This window comes from Aulonocara sp. 'chitande type north' Nkhata Bay, linkage group LG18, assembly GCF_057382095.1.
Source record: "Aulonocara sp. 'chitande type north' Nkhata Bay isolate Kocher_YH1m ecotype deep benthic linkage group LG18, A_spYH_male_GT1.1, whole genome shotgun sequence".
Lineage (NCBI taxonomy): Eukaryota > Metazoa > Chordata > Actinopteri > Cichliformes > Cichlidae > Aulonocara > Aulonocara sp. 'chitande type north' Nkhata Bay.
The window spans coordinates 36679643-36697391 of NC_141361.1; the positions used below are offsets into that span (position 1 = coordinate 36679643).

The 17749-nt window shown below is 36.8% G+C and overlaps 1 protein-coding gene across 4 annotated transcripts in view; it reads right to left on the reverse strand.

Annotated features, from left to right (window-relative positions):
- LOC147309116 (uncharacterized) overlaps positions 1-2208 on the reverse strand; it is a 131614-nt gene extending 129406 nt beyond the window's left edge. For all 4 annotated transcript variants that reach the window (XM_086273586.1, XM_086273585.1, XM_086273584.1 and 1 more), the window contains exon 1: positions 2075-2208. The gene's annotated coding sequence lies outside the window, so the exon portion shown is untranslated. The remainder of the gene's footprint in view (positions 1-2074) is intronic.
- Positions 2209-17749: the final 15541 nt, after the last annotated feature.

The window sequence follows — 17749 nt, forward strand, 5'->3', positions numbered from 1 at the left end:
CTGGAAGTTTTGGTCGTTTTGGATACAAATATTGTACTCGGCCTGTTCTCACAATTCAGTGAGTTGGACATTTTAAGTCATTTCAGATTAAATGACAGTCTTTGCTCATTGTCATAAACTTAATCCTAAAGTATGTCAGTTAGAATATTTGGGGGGTTCTCCTGATTGCCAAGAACAATTTTGATAATCATTCTTCCAAGTCTTAGTAATAAGAAATCACATGCTGTAGTTAAGGGTCAGCTTTAGGGCTATTTAGATCTCGGGGATTACATTTTTAGACTACGACTACATACAAGAGTGGCTGTGACTCAGGAGGTAGAACAGGCCATCTAATTGGAAGGTTGGTAGTTTGATGCCTGGCTGCTCCAGTCTGCATGCCAAAGTGTCCTTGGTCAAGATACTGAAACCCAAGTGGCCTGTCCCTAATACACTGATCAGAGTGTTAGATAGAAAGCACTTAGACACCAAAAAAGTGCTTGTGTGAATAAGGTGTATAAGGCACTTGGAGTGCTCAAGTAGAGTAGAAAAGCGCTCTCTAAGAACCAGTCCATTTATTATATGTTAATACTGGCAAATGTGACTTTACTTAATTACCTCTTTAACTCAGAACACAGAAAAGAAAGATCCATCAACCTCTTTTAAGTCAAATACAATATCACAATATTAAAATACCTGAACGATATTATATACAATAATTTTAAGATGATAATGCGGAGCAGTGACATTGTAGTATAAGTTTGTTGTTGTTATAATCAGCAACAAAATGACAATAAAGTGATATGAGAAACCTCTGGAAATGAGTTGGTGGCCATGGTGACTATCAATCAAATGGCAAAGTCTTTTCCCCTTTTTAAACATTACGATTTTCTGCATCTTCACAATCTATAGAGCAAATAAATAACTGATCAAACAGAAACAGCGATCTGTTTTTAATGAAATGTCAGTTATAAACAAACACACAACAACTTTGAAATACAGTGTCAGATGAGTCTGACTGGTGTAATGAGAGTACATTATTTCAGATGTCTGTCTCCCCAAACACACTGAGCATGTCAAAGTGACATATGCTCTGTACCGTGTACCAGGCTACAGATGATGCCCACTTTATGTAACGGGGCAGCCACGTTCTTCGGCTTTAGAGATTTTACTCAGCATTGCATCATGTAGCTTCTTTGGCTCCAGCTATCACACACAGAGCAGATATGCACCGTTTACTTGAACCTTCAATCCATTTCTACTTTGAGTGCAGAATGGAGACAACCATTTTCCCATAGTATTCCCACAGACAGTCTACAGTCCTGTAGCTCAATGCGGTTCACATGTGAGATAGAGAAAAGGCAGAAAGAGCCCTAGAGGAGAAAAAATGAGCATAGACGAAACAATGCGCTCTAATCCACACACACACAGCATGCAGAGTGTGTCTGTGCGTGTAAGTGTGTATGTGTCTCGACTGGGGGGGTACTATGTATAAAAATCAGATACTCTTCTATTCTTTATATAACAAGGCCTTCGCTGTACTGGAGATGCATCTGTTTCACTATAGAGATAAACATCATGTAAAACCTACTACGGTCCCATGTAGGAATATTGTAATGACAGAGGTGCTGGCTAACTGCACTGAGACCACTACAATTACTCTTGGCTTACTAATGAGGAGCCAAAGCAGGACTATCGGAGGAATCTGTTTTGTAGTGATTTTTCAGCAGGAGGGGTGTATCATCCCGACTCTGCGGCACCACCATAACAAAGAGACAAGAATCCACGGACCTCTGCATGAGACACTGAACCCCCCTCACCCCCCGCCACCCCGACTCTTTCTCCTCCTCACACGCCCACCATCCTCTCCCCATTGGGATGGGAAACACCGCGCACAGCGATGTCTCCGACTATGATTCCGCCATATCATAAGCTAAATATAGGCCTGCATCCGTGGCACTGCAGCCTGCAGACCTGAATATAAATATGGCACCAATTACATTTCATTTATAAAGGCCCACGCGAGGCTGGCGCATCGCCAGGATGCAGAGAAAACGCGATGACACGTCCCGAATCACGTTAAAACAGTGAAACTCACCGTGTGGATGCGTCCCGAGTCTCTCGCTGAACGTGTGTGTTTGACAGTAAGAGTGTGTGATGGGGAAAATCTCTCCACCTTTCGGTGCTTGCAGAGCAAACTGGTGCCAGGACTGAGACGCAAGCCACGCCCCTTCCCCCGAACAGCTCGACCAATCAGGAGCCTGGAGCGTCAAGCGAGGAGTCTTCAGCGTCTGCATGCGGGAGGGGAAGCTGCCGCCTTTACGGACCGCCGGTGACAGCGCTATTTGTTTTGGCTTGATTATTTAGAGATTTAATCGTACATCTCAGGGGGAGCGTGTTAATATGAAAACACGTACAGTGGGTGACAAATTAGAGAAAAATATGCAACCGTTGGTCTCCACATTGAGGGGCTCTGGTTGCTGTTTTATGTGTGAGGGCATTTTGCTTCTCTCCTTCTGGGAAAGGGACGATAAAAAGTTGTTCTGGGAGAATATTTTTGTCCTGTAATTTCTAACGTGATGAAAGAAGTCTCTTAAGTAAGCTACTTGCTCAATATGCATTTTTTTTCTTCAACAAGATGTATTTTTCAATCCCAAATATGAAAATGAATTATAATTTCATACAACTAAATCTTGTGTTATAAATGTAATTATCCTTGACATTAAGAGACATACACAGCAACCAGAGACTGTATATAAAAAATGGACATTTGGTTTCTGAAATTCTCAATTTAAAGTCTAATATTAGTGCTATAAGTGACCATAATGAAGAATAAAAATATTTAATATTCACTCATTAAAACTGAACCACAAACCTTCTGCATGGGCTGAACCATGCAGTAAGTCATATTATTTCTCAGACAACCCCATTAACAAAGAGGGCTAGTTCACTTTGTAGCTAGTGTTGGTTGCTAGTGGACATTCTAGACTCAGGTTACCCAGGTACATGGGATATTCTGTGATAAAATGTTTGAAATTATCTTTTTGATCTGCAGTTTCCATCAGCTTTGCCTGCCTTGTGTCCTTTAACTTTTAATATTTTCACATTTGTTAAGATGATTGTGTGAGCTGCTAGCGAACCAGAGGACTGAGTGGCTGCTGGGGGACACAGAGGTTTCTATAGGATTATCTAGGATTATGCCTTCCATTTGATTCAGTGCAGTTTGTTTGTAATCTCCAAATAACACATATTGTTTACAATACACAAGCACAAAAATGGTCAACAAGCAAAGTATCAAAGTAACAAAGTTCCTATAGAACTCTCCTTGCAGAAAGTAATTGTGTATTTCCACCAGTCTAACTCAATTCAGACACTAATAATCATGTCCAATCTTTGTATATGATTGATAACAACATGTACCTAACTGATCCCCTAAGCCAGGATTTGTTAGCGCCTATTGTTGACTGTTCTTATGAATATATTCATCACAGTTGGCGGCACCATTCATCTGACACCAATCACTATCTATTACTTACTTCATAATCTCATCTATTGTTATGAAATGATGAAATAAAATAAATGAAATGAAGAACTTGATATGTTCATTAATAAAAGTAGCTGCTGTAATCGGCATATTCTTGCTTCAGTCAGTTCCAGAATTGCCAGTAATTTTTGTTTGGTGGCATAGCTCCAGATTCACATGTTGAAAGCCAGAGAGCTATAGCAAGACCCAGCACAAAACAGAGCAGGTATCAGTGACAACAGATATGTTACACTGATTAAGTCAGAAACAGTATGGCAAGTGATGTTGGGGGTAGAGGTGGGTTGCAAAGAACTTTTTTATCCATTTGGAGACACACATTTTTTTTATCCCCAAAAGAGCTGAGAGAAACGTTTATAATAGCAGTTCTTTCATTATTCATTGTTGATTCAAAAATAACATCATTACACATAAAATACTGATTAGTATCGTATCAATAATACATGTGCCAGTTTGATCTGTTCTTGTATTAATAAAACAAAAAAACAAATTTTATTTGTTCAAATAAAATTTTGAGTGATTATCAGGAGGGCATCCTTGAAAAAGTAAAAAGTTCTAGCTTTAAACCTGTTCTGAACTCATCCATTTCTGTTTTCCTTTCTCGGCTGTAGTTACTCCTGATGGGTCAAACCAGGGGGCATGGCCTCAAGGTTCTTGCAGAATAGAGGAGTGGTGTCTTCTCATTCACAGCCTCTCCTCCTATTACCCTCCCTTTTCCTCTTCTGCTCTGATGAAGTGTTATGTAATGTCCCTGTCTATGTGCATCATCCCCCCTCCTCTCTTTCTATCATCAGCATCTCTGGTCCTGCCTTACCGAAACTCAATCTGTCACACCATCTATCCGCTGAAGTCTCTCTCTTTCCTTTCTGCTGTATCATTCTTCCATCTCACTTCTTTTTGCACAGTTTTATTCATTTTGTCCCATTCCTAAAATCCTCTCATTAAAAAGTAAAAGACATGACAAGACATTTAAAGTTGCTCTTCCTGCCACTGTGCAACGAGCCCTTCTCTTACACATCATCAGAATTCAAATATCATAAAAGCTTTTATTTAATGAATTTGTTAAGTAACTATTCAGTTGGAGTTCCTGCAGTTTAATGACAAGTACTGTTATCTAGTTACTCTAAATTGAAGGTCCTCCTTTGAGGTCTAAGTCGCCATCAATGACAACCAATCTTTGCAGCTGAAATATGAAGCCAGTGCCAATGCAGCAAAAACTTCAGTTTCTCCAGGTGCCACTTGAGGCTGGCTCCAAGGGTTGGTCTGCGATCATAGGCTGCCATGATACAATACTCTTTGAAAAGCATATTTGTAGCCGGGTACACTCGAAAAGTTTCATCTTTCATATTAGTTCAGTTTTAAGGTGATTTTCTTTATATTTCCTCCACCTCTACACAATAAGCTGTACATATTGAGCCACAGTTGCTCACAGTCACTTGAAGTAAAAAGCACTTTGAGCGCTCAGTTGGAGTAGAAAACTGCTATATAAATACCAGTCCATGTACCATGCATCATCCAGGGGTGTGAGCACAGTGACCCAGTGCTCCAGCAACATAAGTCTGTGCGTCTCTGCCTCGTGTCCACACAGTTTATGGTATACAGCTCTCTAACGTAGCTACTTGATGTTAGCAGATAAAAGGCAGCTTCTGATTGCAATACACCAACACAGCACTGGGGGGGATGCAAGACAATAATAATAATATCAACTGATTCATTATCAAAATAAATAAATACATGCAATGCTTTTAAAAACCACCACACTTCACTCACTTACAATGCTCCTTATACATGGAATAATTAGTGTGAATGCTTGAAAAGCATTCACAGTATTGTTCTTCTAATCTTTCTTATTAGTGTGAATGCTTGAAAAGCATTCACAGTATTGTTATTCGAATCTTTATTGTGTGGATGCTTAAGCATCCACACTATTGAGTTCCTGTTTCTCTTTATTGTGTGGATGCTTTAAGCATCCACACTATTGAGTTCCTCTTGGGACTTCCGTACACTTTTTGGCACTTAACTACTTCCACAATTTTCAGTCGATTTTCACCGTTCAAATTTTAAACTATTCTGCTATTTCTGCTAATGTGTGCTATGTCTTTTGGTATTTTTCACTATTATACTTTTTAAAATATTAAGCTTAATTTGTCCCATTGAAATGAATGGGAAACTTCTGCAATTCTGCTAAAATTTGCTTGTTTTCGAAACTTAACTACTTCCTCATATTTTCACGTAGAACAAGCATTCAAACTTTAAAATGTTCTCAAATTATTGGGCTATTCAGGTATTAATCAGCTTTTTCAAATCTTTTACCGTTTTACTTTTATGCCTCTTAAAGTTTTCAGTTGCAAAATTGTGATTTTTCACAAAATACATGCGTTGTTATGGTTGCTATGCACTTGGCTTCCAGTGTGCCACTGAAGGTTTTGCAGTCTTCTCTTCATGTCCGAACAACTTCTTGCTACTTGCTCAATTTTCACTCAACTTCCACAAATTATACATCAAAACGTAGGTATTTTTGCTGGCTTTCCGAAAATGTCACTATCATTGTTGTGGGATTTATAGAATTTTGGCAAATCTCCTCAGACCAACACAAAGTCGCAAAACTCTCCATAGAAAGTCAATGGAGAGCTTGTTCAAAATCACCGCTTGATTTCTGTAATGAGAGGCATATTCCAATCGTCATATCTCCTTAACGAAGCAAAGTTAAGACATAAGGCTTGTCCCAGTATATCTTCAGACACTCCTGACGCTCACAATTCAAGAATTTTTTTCTCACCTATTGCCGTTCTGAAATGAGTTAGACTTGTTTGAGAGTAGGAAATTTGTCCTTCGCTCAGATTTCTTCAGATTTCAAACTCTGGAAATGAACCACTTTTTTCTCTCGTCATATCTTTTTAATGGATTTCCACAGAGACCTGAAAATTTCCATGATTGTTCACCAAAGCCTGCTGTCTCTTACGGTGAAAGAATGATATCGATACTCCAAATAGATTTAGAGTTAGAAAGCGTTGTTTGAGGGCAAGTCAAGGCAGTTTTTGCTTTGCTCTACTCAGTTATGGTGCATTAGAAGTCAAATATCTTTAATAATTCATATTTTAATGATAAATTGTCAACACTTTAAGATTCCCCCATCTCTTCTGAACAAAACGGTGTAAGAATGACCGTTCTAGCCCCTACGGTTAGGAAATTATGGTCATTTGTTTGAGGGGAGTCGTCATTACGAGAAATAGACTGCAAAAATCCTGTGTCTCTTTGTGCTGCGTGCACCTGTTTTGGCGGGAAAAAGTGCACAGGCTCTCTGATTGGTGGATTCAAATTGAGCAGCTCCCAGGCTGCTTGACTGAGCATGAAACTTGCTTCTCTCTCCCTGTGTGTGTGTGTGTGTGTGTGTGTGTGTGTGTGTGTGTGTGTGTGTGTGTGTGTGTGACAGAGAGAGAGAGAAAGCCTTTTTATGGGATGATCTCATTGTAAGATTCAAATTCAATATATTTAGACTGGTTGACTGAATTGGATCTTGTGTGTGTGTGAGAGAGAGAGAGAGAGAGAGAGAGAGAGAGAGAGAGAGACCCTCTTTAGGGCAGCATCTCATTGTTGGAAAAAATATAATATATTCAGACTGGTTGACTGGCATAGACCCTCTGTGTGTGTCTCTCTCTCTGTGCATTTGTGTATACATATTTGATTTTGTGTGTATCTGTTGGCTGTTCCTTCTTGTTTTTTAAATTTATTTTTATTTCTTTATTTTTTTTTCACAGGTGAATAACAATTAGTTTTGAGGGAACTTAACCATGTTCCGTTTTTTTTTCAGCTTGTCATCTTACATTTTCCAGTATTTTCACTTAAGTTATTACTATTCTGTTCAATCATAGTATTTGTTCTAAATCATTGTTATTATGCTATATTGTAGTATTTCTGCTAAATCATACTATTTCTACTATACTATATTTTTCTTTCTAAATATAGCATTTCTGCTATATAATTGTATTTCTGCTATGTTATAATATTTGTGCTAAACCAGAGTATTTGTGCTGAAACATGGTATTTCTGCCAAATTATAGTATTTCTGTCAAATTATAGTATTTGTGCTGAAACATAGTATTGATTTAAAATTACAATATTCATAGTTCAACACAGTGTCTCTGGTAAATCACAGTATTTCTGCTCTGTTGTACTATTTTTCTAAATCATAGTGTTTCTGTAATGCTTAAGTATTTTTGGCTAAATACATTCTTTCTGTTATCTTATATTATTTCTCCTAAATTCTTGTATTTTTGAGAAGTTATCATGTTTCTGGTAAGTTACAATATTTCTGCTAAGTTCTGGTATGCTATTGTATTTCTGCCAAGTATTATGTTTCCTCTAAGATATTGCAGTTCTGCTAAGTTATTCCATTTTAGCAAAGTTCCTTTGCTTCTGCAAAGTTTTTACAATTTCTGCAACTTTTCAGCCTTTTCAGCTAGTTTTTGCATACAGCTTCAGCTTTAAAGCATCCACACTGCATTTTCGCAGGAAATGCTAATTTTTCTAGTTCTTTATTGTGTGGATGCTTTAAGCATCCACACTATTGAGTTCCTGTTTCTCTTTATTCTTTATTATTATTCTTCAAGTTGCTCGTTTTTCGTCCGCTAACTACTTCCACAATTTTTGTGCTATTTTCACCGTTCAAATTTTAAACTATTCTGCTATTTCTGCTAATGTGTGCTATGACTTTTGGTATTTTCTGCTATTATACTTTTTAAAATATTAAGCTTTTTTCCTTTAATTTGTCCCATTGAAATGAATGGGAAACTTCTGCAAACTTCTGCAATTCTGCTAAATTTTGCTTGTTTTTGAAACTTAACTACTTCCTCATACTTTCGCCTAGAAAAACCATTCAAACTTTAAAATGTTCACAAATTATTGGGCTATTCATGTATGATTCAGCTTTTTCAAATCTTTTACCGTTTTACTTTTATGCCTCTTAAAGTTTTCAGTTGCAAAATTGTGATTTTTCACAAAATACATGCGTTGTTATGGTTGCTATGCTCTTGGCTTCCAGTGTGACACTGAAGCTTTTGCAGTCTTCTCTTCATGTCCGAACAACTTCTTGCTACTTGCTCATTTTTCACTCAACTTCCACAAATTATACATCAAAACGTAGGTATTTTTGCTGGCTTTCAGAACATGTCACTATCATTGTTGTGGGATTTATAGAATTTTCGCAAATCTCCTCAGACCAACACAATGTCAGAAAACTCTCCATATAAAGTGAATGGAGAGCTTGTTCAAAATCACCGCTGGATTTCTATAATGAGAGGCATATTCGAATCGTCATATCTCCTTAACGAAGCAAAGTTAAGACATGAGGCTTGTCCCGGCATATCTTCAGACACCCCTGACGCTCACAATTCAAGAATTTCTTTCTCACCTATTACCGTTCTGAAATGAGTTGGACTTGTTTGAGGGTAGGAAATTTGTCCTTCGCTCAGATTTCTTCAGATTTCAAACCCTGGAAATGAACCACTTTTTTCTCTCGTCATAACTTTTTTTTGGATTTCCACAGAGACCTGAAAATTTCCATGACTGTTCACCAAAGCCTGCTGTCTCTTACGGTGAAAGAATGATATCGATACTCCAAACAGATTTCAAGTTACAAAGCGTTGTTTGAGGGCAAGTCAAGGCAGTTTTTGCTTCGCTCTGCTCAGTTATGGTGCATTAGAAGTCAAATATCTTTAATAATTCATATTTTAATGATAAATTGTAAACACTGGAAGATTCCCCCATCTCTTCTGAACAAAACGGTGTAAGAATGACCGCTCTAGCCCCTACGGTTAGGAAATTGTGGTCATTTGTTTGAGGGGAGTCGTCACTATGAGAAATAGACTGCAATAATCCTGTGCCTCTCTGTGCTGCGTGTGTAAAAAGATGCACCTTTTTTGGCGGGAAAACGTAAACAGCCACTCTGATTGGTGGATTTAAATTCGGCAGCTCTCTCCCTCTGTGTCTGCCCCCTGTGCATTTGTGTTTCAATATGCCTCCATATTTGTAATTTTGTAAGTTATTACTATTCTTCTAAATCATAGTATTTCTGGTACTTTTCGGTACTTGTGTTAAATACAGTATTTCTGCTAAATTATACTATTTCTGCTTTTTATACTATTTGTGCCTAATATAGTATTTCTGCTTTTTATAGGATTTGTGCCTAATATAGTATTTCTGCTTTTTATAGGATTTGTGCTTAATATAGTATTTCTGCTAAATTATAGTATTTCTGCTTTTTATAGTATTTGTGCTAAAACATAGTATTTCTACTAAATGTAGTATTTATGCTTAATCATAGTATTTCTATATATTTCTATATATTTCTGCCAGGTCCCCAGGCAGCCAATCCTCTGTGAGGACTTAGACATTCAAATTTTCAAATCAGGGCCTGCACGGTTTCCCAGCCAATCATATATGTGTCCTGAGGCATTGAAATTTACATATTGGGGCCTTCATGGCTTCTAAGCCAGCCAATCATATCTGAGGGCTGAGGAATTCAAATCCACAAATCAGGGCCTGCACAGCTTCCCAGCCAGCCAATCATGTATGTGGGCTCCAGGTATTCAAATTTGCATATTGGGGAATTCGTGGCTTCTAAGTCAACAAGTCATCCATGTCATATATCTCTAAAAATTCATATTTTAATGATAAATTGTCAACACTTGAAGATTCCCCCATCTCTTCTGAACAAAACGGTGTAAGAATGACCGCTCTAGCCCCTATGGTTAGGAAATTATGGTCATTTGTTTGAGGGGAATCCTCACTATGTGAAATAAACTGAAAGAAGCAGGTCTATGTCTCTGTGCTGCGTGTGTAAAAAGATGCACCTGTTTTGGCGGGAAAACGTAAACAGCCTCTCTGATTGGTGGATTCAAATTCAGCAGCTCCCAGGCTGACCTAGAAACTTAGTCCTCTCTCCCTGTGTGTGTGTGTGTGTGTGTGTGTGTGTGTGTGTGTGTGTGTGTGTGTGTGTGTGTGTGTGTGTGTGTGTGTTTAGTGGGAGAGAGAGGACCCTGCCCTTATTTGGCAGCATGTCATTGTAGGATTTAAATTGAACATAGTTAGACTGGTTGACTGGATTAGAGCCTGTGTTTGTGTGTCCCTCTGTGCATTTGTGTTTCAATAAGTTATTACTATTCTGCTAAATCATAGTATTTCTGGTACTTTTCGGTACTTGTGCTAAATACAGTATTTCTGCTAAATCATACTATTTCTGCTTTTCATAGGATTTATGCCTAATATAGTATTTCTGCTAAATTATAGTATTTTTGCTTTTTATAGGATTTGTGCCTAACATAGTATTTCTGCTAAATTATAGTATTTCTGCTTTTTATAGGATTTGTGCTTAATATAGTATTTCTGCTAAATTATAGTTTTTCTTCTTTTTATAGTATTTGTGCTAAAACATAGTATTTCTACTAAATGTAGTATTTATGCTTAATAATAGTATTTCTATATATTTCTGCCAGGTCCCCAGGCAGCCAATCCTCTGTGAGGACTGAGACATTCAAATTTTCAAATCAGGGCCTGCACAGTTTCCCAGCCAATCAAATAAGTGTCCTGAGGCATTCAAATTTGCATATTGGGGCCTTCGTGGCTTCTAAGCCAGCCAATCATATCTGAGGGCTGAGGAATTCAAATCCACAAATCAGGGCCTGCACGGCTTCCCAGCCAGCCAATCACATATGTGGTCTCAGGCATTCAAATTTGCATATTGGGGAATTCGTGGCTTCTAAGTCAACAAGTCATCCATGTCATATATCTCTAAAAATTCATATTTTAATATTAAATTGTCAACACTTGAAGATTCCCCCATCTCTTCTGAACAAAACGGTGTAAGAATGACCGTTCTAGCCCCTACGGTTAGGAAATTACGGTCATTTGTTTGAGGGGAGTCGTCACTATGAGAAATAGACTGCAAAAATCCTGTGTCTCTCTGTGCTGCTGCGTGTGTAAACAGATGCACCTGTTTTGGTGGGGAAAAGTGCACAGCCTCTCTGATTGGTGGATTCAAATTCACCAGCTCCCAGGCTGACCTAGAAACTTACTTCTCTCTCCCTGTGTGTGTGTGTGTGTGTGTGTGTGTGTGTGTGTGTGTGTGTGTGTGTGTGTGTGTGTGTTTGTGTTTGTGTGTGTGTGTGACAGAGAGAGAGAGAGAGAGAGAAAGCCTTTTAATGGGATGATCCCATTGTAAGATTCAAATTCAATATATTTAGACTGGTTGACTGAATTGGATCTTGTGTGTGGGTCTCTCTGTGCATGTGTGTTTCCTCATGTGTACATATTTGTAATTGTGTGGCAGTCATAAATTTTTTTGCTGATTTTTGTCATTTAACAAGTATATTTGAGGGAACCTCAGCATGTTCATCATTTTTTCAGCTGTCCATTTTGCTTTTCCAATTTTTCTGTTTAACTTATTACTATTGTGCTAAATCACACTATTTCTGCTATTTTATAAGATTTGTGCTTAATATACTATTTCTGCTTTTATAGGATTTGTGCTTAATATAGTATTTCTGCTTTTTATAAGATTTGTGCTTAATATACTATTTCTGCTTTTATAGGATTTGTGCTTAATATAGTATTTCTGCTTTTTATAAGATTTGTGCTTAATATAGTATTTCTGCTAAATGTAGTATTTATGCTTAATCATACTATTTCTGCTTTTCATAGGATTTGTGTTTAATATAGTATTTCTGCTAAATTTAGTATTTCTGATTAATTATAGTCTTTCTACTAAATCATAGTACAGTATTTCTGCTTTTTATGGGATTTGTGCTAAAACAAAGTATTTCTACTAAATGTAGTATTTATGCTTAATCATACCATTTCTGCTTTTTATAGGATTTGTGCTTAATATAGTATTTCTGCTAAATTATAGTATTTCTGCCAAATTATAATATTTGTGCTAAAACATAGTCTTAATTTAAAATTACAATATTCATAGTTCATCACAGTGTCTCTGGTAAATCACAATATTTCTGCTCTGTTGTACTATTTTTCTAAATCATAGTGTTTCTGTAATGTTTAAGTATTTTTGGCTAAATATATTCTTTCTGTTATCTTATACTATTTCTCCTAAATTCTTGTATTTTTGAGAAGTTATCATGTTTCTGGTAAGTTACAATATTTCTGCTAAATTCTGCTATGCTATTGTATTTCTGCCAAGTATTATGTTTCCTCTAAGATATTGCAGTTCTGCTAAGTTATTCCATTTTAGCAAAGTTCTTTTGCTTCTGCAAAGTTTTTACAATTTCTGCAACTTTTCAGCTTTTTCAGCTACTTTTTGCATACAGCTTCAGCTTTAAGCATCCACACTGCATTTTCGCAGGAAATGCAAATTTTTCTAGTTGTGTGGATGCTTTAAGCATCCACACTATTGAGTTCCTGTTTCTCTTTATTCTTTATTATTGTGTGGATGCTTTAAGCATCCACACTATTGAGTTCCTGTTTCTCTTTATTCTTTATACTTTATTCTAGTTGCTTCCGTACACTTTTTGGCACTTAACTACTTCCACAATTTTCAGCCGATTTTCACCGTTCAAATTTTAAACTATTCTGCTTCTTCTGCTAATGTGCGCTATGACTTTTGCTATTTTTAACTATTATACTTTTTAAAATATTAAGCTTTTTTCCTTTAATTTGTCCCATTGAAATGAATGGGAAACTTCAGCAATTCTGCTAAAATTTGCTTGTTTTTGAAACTTAACTACTTCCTCATATTTTCACCTAGAACAACCATTCAAATTTTAAAATGTTCACAAATTATTGGGCTATTCAGGTATGATTCAGCTTTTTCAAATCTTTTACTGTTTTACTTTTATGCCTCTTAAAGTTTTGAGTTGCAAAATTGTGATTTTTCACAAAATACATGTGTTGTTATGGTTGCTATGCTCTTGGCTTCCAGTGTGCCACTGAAGGTTTTGCAATTTTCACTTCATGTCCGAACAACTTCCTGCTACTTGCTCAATTTTCACTCAACTTCCACAAATTATACATCAAAACGTAGGTATTTTTGCTGGCTTTCAGAAAATGTCACCATCATTGTTGTGGGATTTATAGAATTTTTGCAAATCTCCTCAGACTAACACAAGGTCAGAAAACTCTCCATATAAAGTGAATGGAGAGCTTGTTCAAAATCACCGCTGGATTTCTGTAATGAGAGGCATATTCGAATCGTCATATCTCCTTAACGAAGCAAAGTTAAGACATGAGGCTTGTCCCCGAATATCTTCAGACACCCCTGACGCTCACAATTCAAGAATTTCTTTCTCACCTATTACCGTTCTGAAATGAGTTGGACTTGTTTGAGGGTAGGAAATTCGTCCTTCGCTCAGATTTCTTCAGATTTCAAACTGTGGAAATGAACCACTTTTTTCTCTCGTCATAACTTTTTGTTGGATTTCCACAGAGACCTGAAAATTTCCATGATTGTTCACCAAAGCCTGCTGTCTCTTACGGTGAAAGAATGATATCGATACTCCAAATAGATTTCGAGTTAGAAAGCGTTGTTTGAGGGCAAGTCAAGGCAGTTTTTGCTTCGCTCTACTCAGTTATGGTGCATTACAAGTCAAATATCTTTAATAATTCATATTTTAATGATAAATTGTAAACACTGGAAGATTCCCCCATCTCTTCTGAACAAAACGGTGTAAGAATGACCGCTCTAGCCCCTACAGTTTGGAAATTATGGTCATTTGTTTGAGGGGAGTCCTCACTATGAGAAATAGGCTGCAATAATCCTGTGCCTCTCTGTGCTGCGTGTGTAAAAAGAGGCACATGTTTTGGCGGGAAAAAGTACACAGGCTCTCTGATTGGTGGATTCAAATTCAGCAGCTCCCAGGCTGACCTAGAAACTTACTTCTCTCTCCCTGTGCATTTTTTTGCTGATTTTTTCATTTAACAAGTATATTTGAGGGACCCTCAGCATGTTCAGCATTTTTTCAGCTGTCCATTTTGCTTTTCCAATTTTTCTGTTTAACTTATTACTATTGTGCTAAATCATACTGTTTCTGCTATTTCATAAGATTTGTGCTTAATATAGTATTTCTGCTTTTAATAGGATTTGTGCTTAATATAGTATTTCTGCTTTTTATAGAATTTGTGCTTCATATAGTATTTCTGCTTTTTATATGATTTGTGCTTAATATGGTATTTCTGCTAAATTATAGTATTTCTGCTTTTTATAGGATTTGTGCTAAAACATAGTATTTCTACTAAATGTAGTATTTATGCTTAATCATAGTATTTCTATATATTTCTGCCTGGTCCCCAGGCAGCCAATCCTCTGTGAGGACTTAGACATTCAAATTTTCAAATCAGGTCCTGCACGGTTTCGCAGCCAATCATATATGTGTCCTGAGGCATTCAAATTTGCATATTGGGGACTTCATGGCTTCTAAGCCAGCCAATCATATCTGAGGGCTGAGGAATTCAAATCCACAAATCAGGGCCTGCACAGCTTCCCAGCCAGCCAATCATGTATGTGGGCTCCAGGTATTCAAATTTGCATATTGGGGAATTCGTGGCTTCTAAGTCAACAAGTCATCCGTGTCATATATCTCTAAAAATTCATATTTTAATGATAAATTGTCAACACTTGAAGATTCCCCCATCTCTTCTGAACAAAACGGTGTAAGAATGACCGTTCTAGCTCCTACGGTTAGGAAATTATGGTCATTTGTTTGAGGGGAGTCGTCATTATGAGAAATAGACTGCAATGATCCTGTGTCTCTCTGTGCTGCTGCGTGTGTAAAAAGGATGCACCTGTTTTGGAGGGAAAGAGTGCACAGGCTCTCTGATTGGTGGATTCAAATTCAGCAGCTCCCAGGCTGACCTAGAAACTCACTTTTCTCTCCCTGTGTGTGTGTGTGTGTGTGTGTGTGTGTGTGTGTGTGTGTGTGTGTGTGTGTGACAGAGAGAGAGAGAGAGAGAGAGAGAGAGAGAGAAAGGCTTTTAATGGGATGATCTCATTCTAAGATTCAAATTCAATATATTTAGACTGGTTGACTGAATTGGATCTTGTGTGTGTGTCTCTCTGTGCATGTGTGTTTTCTTATGTGTACATATTTGTGATTGTGTGGCTGTTATAGATTTTTTTGCTGATTTTTTTCATTTAACAAGTATAGTTGAGGGACCTTCAGCATGTTCATCATTTTTTCAGCTGTCCATTTTTGCTTTTCCAATTTTTCTGTTTAAGTTATTACTATTGTGCTAAATCATACTATTTCTGCTATTTTATAAGATTTGTGCCAAATACCGTATTTCTGCCAAATATAGTATTTCTGATTAATTATAGTTTTTTCTACCAAATCATAGTACAGTATTTCTGCTTTTTATAGGGTTTGTGCTTAATATAGTATTTCTGCTAAATTATAGTATTTCTGCTTTTTATAGTATTTGTGCTAAATTATAGTATTTCTGCCAAATTATAATATTTGTGCTAAAACATAGTCTTAATTTAAAATTACAATATTCATAGTTCATCACAGTGTCTCTGGTAAATCACAATATTTCTGCTCTGTTGTACTATTTTTCTAAATCATAGTGTTTCTGTAATGTTTAAGTATTTTTGGCTAAATATATTCTTTCTGTTATCTTATACTATTTCTCCTAAATTCTTGTATTTTTGAGAAGTTATCATGTTTCTGGTAAGTTACAATATTTCTGCTAAATTCTGCTATGCTATTGTATTTCTGCCAAGTATTATGTTTCTTCTAAGATATTGCAGTTCTGCTAAGTTATTCCATTTTAGCAAACTTCTTTTGCTTCTGCAAAGTTTTTACAATTTCTGCAACTTTTCAGCTTTTTCAGCTACTTTTTGCATACAGCTTCAGCTTTAAGCATCCACACTGCATTTTCGCAGGAAATGCAAATTTTTCTAGTTATTATTCTAGTTGCTTCCGTACACTTTTTGGCACTTAACTACTTCCACAATTTTCAGCCGATTTTCACCGTTCAAATTTTAAACTATTCTGCTTCTTCTGCTAATGTGCGCTATGACTTTTGGTATTTTTAACTATTATACTTTTTAAAATATTAAGCTTTTTTCCTTTAATTTGTCCCATTGAAATGAATGGGAAACTTCTGCAATTCTGCTAAAATTTGCTTGTTTTTGAAACTTAACTACTTCCTCATATTTTCACCTAGAACAACCATTCAAATTTTAAAATGTTCACAAATTATTGGGCTATTCAGGTATGATTCAGCTTTTTCAAATCTTCTACTGTTTTACTTTTATGCCTCTTAAAGTTTTGAGTTGCAAAATTGTGATTTTTCACAAAATACATGCGTTGTTATGGTTGCTATGCTCTTTGCTTCCAGTGTGTCACTGAAGGTTTTGCAGTCTTCTCTTCATGTCCGAACAACTGTTTGCTACTTGCTCAATTTTCACTCAACTTCCACAAATTATACATCAAAACGTAGGTATTTTTGCTGGCTTTCAGGAAATGTCACTATCATTGTTGTGGGATTTATAGAATTTTCGCAAATCTCCTCAGACCAACACAATGTCAGAAAACTCTCCATATAAAGTCAATGGAGAGCTTGTTCAAAATCATCGCTGGATTTCTGTAATGAGAGGCATATTCGAATCGTCATATCTCCTTAACGAAGCAAAGTTAAGACATGAGGCTTGTCCCCGAATATCTTCAGACACCCCTGACGCTCACAATTCAAGAATTTCTTTCTCACCTATTACCGTTCTGAAATGAGTTGGACTTGTTTGAGGGTAGGAAATTCGTCCTTCGCTCAGATTTCTTCAGATTTAAAACTCTGGAAATGAACCACTTTTTTCTCTCGTCATAATTTTTTTTTGGATTTCCACAGAGACCTGAAAATTTCCATGACTGTTCACCAAAGCCTGCTGTCTCTTACGGTGAAAGAATGATATCGATACTCCAAATAGATTTCGAGTTACAAAGCGTTGTTTGAGGGCAAGTCAAGGCAGTTTTTGCTTCGCTCTACTCAGTTATGGTGCATTAGAAGTCAAATATCTTTAATAATTCATATTTTAATGATAAATTGTAAACACTGGAAGATTCCCCCATCTCTTCTGAACAAAACGGTGTAAGAATGACCGCTCTAGCCCCTACGGTTTGGAAATTATGGTCATTTGTTTGAGGGGAGTCCTCACTATGAGAAATAGGCTGCAATAATCCTGTGCCTCTCTGTGCTGCGTGTGTAAAAAGAGGCACATGTTTTGGCGGG